This window comes from Suricata suricatta, chromosome 9, assembly GCF_006229205.1.
Source record: "Suricata suricatta isolate VVHF042 chromosome 9, meerkat_22Aug2017_6uvM2_HiC, whole genome shotgun sequence".
Classification (NCBI taxonomy): Eukaryota; Metazoa; Chordata; class Mammalia; order Carnivora; family Herpestidae; genus Suricata; species Suricata suricatta.
The window spans coordinates 83,271,315-83,277,314 of NC_043708.1; the positions used below are offsets into that span (position 1 = coordinate 83,271,315).

The window sequence follows — 6,000 nt, forward strand, 5'->3', positions numbered from 1 at the left end:
ATGAATCAATAAGTTTATTAAATAAATTGTATTTATATGCTCTGAACAGAAAATTATAATTTGTTTGAAATTTCTTATTGACCAATATGCTCTAGAATGTAAAGATTTCCAAAGCAAGCAAGTCATTAGATAATATGTATTATATAATCTCACTGGAATAAAACAAAGAATTCTATATAATTTAGTATTATTTGATGTAAAGGGGGATTTGGCCTTTTTCAAAATACTAATATATGAACTTTCTACAACAAGCATATATTTTTTGTGTATTGTTTAATTAAAGTATACTTTAAAAAAAGATAATATACCATTTAAGCTTAGGTTGGGGATAACCTAGGGGAAAAAGTACCCTAGACTCTGGCACAAAAACACCTTGGAATCTAGCATACAAACAAGTGTCTTGAGACTTCTCTATTAAACTCTGTCTTGTGTTAAAATACCATATACATCTATAATCTCTAGTCGTTTCTGTGATATATAATTTGGGACACAATTTTAAGAAGTACGTAGTCCATGTTTGGTGCCCTCTCCCAGCAGACCCTGGATATCTGCCAGGCTGGAGTGTTGTTTTCACTGAGGGGACCCGAAGAGGAGGCTGAGCTCAGAGGGCAGCCCCAGCGGCTCTCCAAGGGGAGCCAAGAGTCACAGGAGAAGCTGGGCCAGAAAAAAGGTCTAAGATCTAAGAGGCGGTCCTCCCACAGCTGCAGGATTTGCCAAGAAATGGCTTCCCAAGCACCAGGGGCCCCTGGCAGTAAAGGTCAAGGTCCTTCTGGACTTCCTCAGACTTCCCAAGCCCATTCCAGTCACAAGATATTAAAGAAAAGATTGTCCACGGCATCATGGTTAAGCTGAATCTGTCCATAGGAAAATGAATCTTTCTATGATTTGTGTCCCATTGTCCAGATGAAGGTGGGGAAGTGGGAGGAAGAAGCCAGATAACAAAATGAACTCTCACCATCAGTTTAGGTTCTCCTGTCTCTTCCAGTCATCCACCCCCAACCCTCTCCAACATCTCCCCTCTCTTAATTCAGTACCTCAGAAAAGTCAGGTTCCCAGTACTCACTCTGATCCATCTCCCTCCTTCTTCTGTCTGCCAAGGCCCTTCAACTAATCAGTATTCAGATTCCAGATCTAATTGCATCTCTGAGCATTTACATCTTCCCGAGAACCTTTTCTTCTTCCATCCTGAGTCTGTAGGGTGGGGTTGCCATTTCCTCCTCCTCCTAGGACTCCTCCTGCTCTTAATTTCCCCGTTGTTCCGGGTGCATCTTCACATAAGGAAAAGAGCTTCTGCCTTAAGCCTTTTTTAAAAATTGCTGAGAGATCTGTTTCTGTGGCCTCCTTTTTAAGCTGAGAAGACTTGGGGCGTCTGGGTGTCTCAGTCAGTTGAGCGTCCCGCTTCAGCTCAGATCATGATCTCACAGTTCGTGGGTTCGAGCCCCGCATCATGCTCTGTGCTGACAGCTAACTCAGAGCCTGGAGACTGCTTCAAATTCTGTGTCTTCCTCTTTCTCTGATTCTCCCCTGCTTGCACTATCTCTCTCTGTCTCTCAAAAAGAAATAAAAGACAAAAAATTTTTAAAAAAAATAAGCTGAGAAGACTCAAGTGATATGAAAGGCAAAGTTTGGTTTGAATCTGTCCCTTTGCACCTTTGTCACTTCAAGTTTTGGGACCCAATTCTCTCTAAGCCCACTCAGTCTGATGTCAGGCACTGCGAGATAGTCAGTGTCCAGATGGGGATGGGTAAGGAACAGAGCAGCCATCAAGAAGGTCATTTACCAACAGTCATGAAAACAGGTTTGAACAGTCCATTAGGGCCCAGAGAATTTCGCATCTTAAAAAAAAATGAAGCATGTTGACATGGTAAACTACTATGCCATTGATTAAAAATAAAGTTGATAAAGTCACCAATGACAAGGGGAAATGCCTGAAATACAGTGTTAACTGGGGGGAGAGCGTAGGGTTGGAAAGCAGGGTAGAAAAACAGTGCAGCTTATCTCAGTGGTGTAAAAAATGTAATTTGTACAGACAGACCCATTTTTATTTTTATTTTTATTTTTTTAATGTTTAATTTTGAGAGGGGGGCTCAAGTAGGGGAAGGGTAGAGAGAGAAAGAGATACAGAATTCAAAGCAGGCTCAGGCTCTGAACTTTCAGCACAGAGCCCAATGCAGGACTCAAATCCACAAATCATAAAATCATGACCTGAGCCAAAGTTGGATGCTTAACTACCTGAGCCACCCAGGTGCCCCAAGATAGACCCATTTTTAAAAGATGGAAGAAAACATAAGCTGTAATAGTTTGAAAACAGTGAGATTGTGAATGATTATGATGTCCCTATTTATACTTTTTTGAATTAAAAAAAATCTCATGGTCAGATTAAGATGTTTTTAATCAGGGAGGAAAAGAAACGTTTTTAAGAGAAAGTGAGCAAAGGGGTCAGAGGACCATGGTTAGAAATCTGGACAAGTATATTTTACCAGATTCACAGTGTAAAGAGAGAAGCATAAGTATTCAGTCAACACTCCTAAAGGAAGCATTTGGTTTGGTGAAAGAACAGTGATGCAAAGAAAACATAAAGCTATTTATGCATTCACTGATCATTGTCAAAGGTATGTAAGAGGTGCCTAATTCCCTAGGTTAATCTGTATGAGTCATCATAAATTCCCACACCTACTGTAACCAAAGCTTTCTGTCACATCCTCAGCTTTTTTAAATGTGTTGAGTGTATTTAGGAAATGGTCTGCAATTGGATGCATTAAACTTGCTCATTACCAAGTGTTTACTGAACATTCCAGGGACTTTATTTTCTCAAAAAAACCCCACAAAACTTTGGTTGCTGGTGCAAGAATCTCTTGTATTAGAAATATATGCTCTTTTGAGGAAGATAGAATTAAAAAAAAACTCTTTTTAACAAAAATCCTAATTCATATTGAAGATATTTTGAAAATAGATTTTTTTAATGGGGGAGGGGAGTACTCGTTTTATTAAATTTTCTTCCTGTTATTCTGTCTATGCCGAAGTGGGGTTTTTTCCATAGTAGTAACACACTGAATATTGAGGACAGGACCTGTTTAAAGTGAGAGTTTCCCTATAAAAACAGTTTGCCGTCCTATTTGAAAATAGAGCTTTAACAATGTGATGACTTTGTCCTTAGAAAAAACAGGCTTTTAAATCTCATGTTTTCTTTATTTATTTACTTACTGACTCACTGATTGACTGACTGACTGACTTACTCACTCACTTATTTGGGGGCTTAGATGAAAAAAGAGGTTTCTCCAAAAATAATCACAATATTACTATCCAGGTTAACCAAACAAATTTCATTTGGTCAACGTAAGGGCCTCATTAAAACTGAGTTTCCCAATTTTCACTGGTACTTTGATGCCTGCCTTCCTTCACTTTACAAGTATTAAATGACTGGAATGCTGCTGACACTGTATCGGAAGTTTTGAGGTACACAGAGGTTAAAAGGTGGTCTTTAACCCAAAGGAGCTTAGAATCTATTGGAGAAGAGAAAACATACACACAAATATCCTCTACAAAGAAAACTGCCCTTCCTAGGTTCAAAGCAGTGGAGGTCTTCTGGGGAGGAGCTCTACAAAGGCTTTGTGATCTGTGAGGAGCCACTGACAGATGAAGGGATTTTAGGGAGAGAGATGGTATGAGAAAGGGATTCCAGGCCAAAGACACCACACGAGCAAAGGGGGCAAGTTGGGAAAACCAGGGCTTGCTGCAACCCAAACTCGCTTTAGAAAATACAGTTTTATGGCTTCAAGTGATTAGTTTTAAAAACTAAACATCACTGATCAAATTGAGCTTCTGATTTTTCCCTAGGTTTTTTTCATACCATCACCTACATCAGCTTCTTGTACATGATTGTCGTACCCACCTGCAATCTAGCTGAGCAGCTACATTGGGCAACTAATTTTTCAATTAAGTTAGAATCAATTGATTACGTTAACAATATCCATCATGGTATTGCAAATTGTGTTCGTTGACTGATTATATATTCTATTTATAGACTTTTCCCTAAAAGACAAATACCTAATATAGTCAAGCTTTAAATTTGGTTTCAAGAACAGAAAAGACTTTCTGCCATAGAATAATCTCTCTGTCGATAATAGACTAACTTCTGCTAGGGCTAATCCACTAGAATTGTCCCATAACATGGTAGCAAGATCTCAGAACCTTTAATTCTAAAAATAAATACAGAACAGATCCACCATAATCCTCTCTTGGCTCCACACTTTTGTATGTGTCTGCGGGGTTCTGCACTTGAGGATCTTGCAGTCACTTCAAGTTCAACGTGCAAATTTGAATTTGTTAGTCCCACCATCCCCCAAATTCATTATTATTTCTGATCCTTCAGAATGTGATATTCACACTGAATGAAGGAACATGTCAAGATGTGCTATGCTGCCCAAAGAGTCATTCATGACATGGAGAATTTGCCATAGCCAAGTCCAGCTTATTCTCACTCAGCCTTGTCATGCTCCTGGCTTGATTATTCTCAACGGGCTTAAAAACACCATATATGACCTGAACTTTTTAGGTCATACCCTTGCTTCAAATTCACCTATGGCTCGCATTGCTCCAGAGTCCAAAGTCTTACAATGGTTCACAAGTTCTGCTGCCATGTTCTACCCTCACCAACATCTACATCTTCAACAGTATTGCCCATGATTCTTCCTCTTGCTTTCTGATCTTTTATTGGCTTAACCAATACCTCCCTTCCCAAATAAAGTCCCTTCTCAAGCCATGCCCTTTCCTGGTCACACTTTCTATCCCGTCTCCAGATCTCACTTCACAGAAGGTTTTTCTAACTACCTGAGATCCCATATTTACTCTCTTGGAACACTTAGCTTCTCCTTCTCAGCACTGATTACACTCAAAATAATCACATGTATACTTTTTCTTTTTCTCTAGGTTCCCAGTCTCCTATGTGTCACTTGGATTCTTCTACCTGAATAGGCGGAGTCATCTGCAAAATAAAGCTCATTTTCTATGATACCTGAATTACAACAACACCAATTCTTCCCCTATGAAAGTAGCTGGAAGTCAAGTAATTCCTGGGATCCCCTCCCCAGATGTCCTAGATCTCCTCCCCTAGAGGTTCCCACGGTTGCTTATTTTTGTGCACAAATCAGCCCTGCTCTCTTGACAGCTGGTGCCTGCTTGGAGAATGGGAACTCAGCTGCAGGTTTTCAAGGGTGGGTTGACTGGCTCTGCCAGGCTACAGGATCGTGACCAACTCCACAAGCCAGGGAGAATGCAGAGGCATTTAGCTGTACAGCTGGGAGCATGTGGTAGGAGGGGTTAATAAAATCAGCCACACCCACTGCCTGATCAGCTCTAGAGCCCCTGCTATGGAGTCTTGGGTTCTCCTCCGGAGAGCCCCTTCCTCTCAGTGAGTTGTACCCATCTTGGTCCTGCCTGCCTGTCTGAGCTAGTCTGGACCACCCAGACCATCAAACTTGTTTTAATGAATAAGCATCCAAGGGAAAAATACTCATGGTTGACCTCCTAATACCTTTTTTCCTGAGATGTTCCTCTGCCCCTTGAAAATGATCGAGTAAGGGGCAACTGAGTGGTTCAGTTGGTTAAGCATACCACTCTTGGTTTCAGCTCAGGTCATGATCTCATGGTTCTTGAGTGCAAGCCCCACATTGGGCTCTGTGCTGATAGCACAGAGCCTGCTTGGGATTCTGTCTCTCCTCTCTCTGCCCCTCTTCCACTTGCATGCACTCTCTCTCAAAATAAATAAATTTTTAAAAATTTAAAGAAAAAGAAAATTACAGAGGAAGAGTAATGGAGGAGTTTTGCCTAAACATCTAAAACCTAGGGTAGAGTCAATGCCACATTCTGCCACCAACAATCCCATGGGCTTGTCTGGCCAAAAATATTTTTATTCTTTTTTTTTAGATGTGTTAATTTCATCAATTATGCTATGACAAAGTTTTGTTACTTCTTTAGGCTGAATGTAATCTAATTTCCTCC

The 6,000-nt window shown here is 40.4% G+C and overlaps 1 protein-coding gene across 2 annotated transcripts in view; it reads left to right on the top strand.

The window, feature by feature from the left end:
• The window catches only part of CCNDBP1 (cyclin D1 binding protein 1), a 109,855-nt gene extending 104,840 nt beyond the window's left edge, over positions 1-5,015 (top strand). For both annotated transcript variants that reach the window (XR_003913638.1, XR_003913639.1), the window contains one exon: positions 4,930-5,015. The gene's annotated coding sequence lies outside the window, so the exon portion shown is untranslated. The remainder of the gene's footprint in view (positions 1-4,929) is intronic.
• Positions 5,016-6,000: the final 985 nt, after the last annotated feature.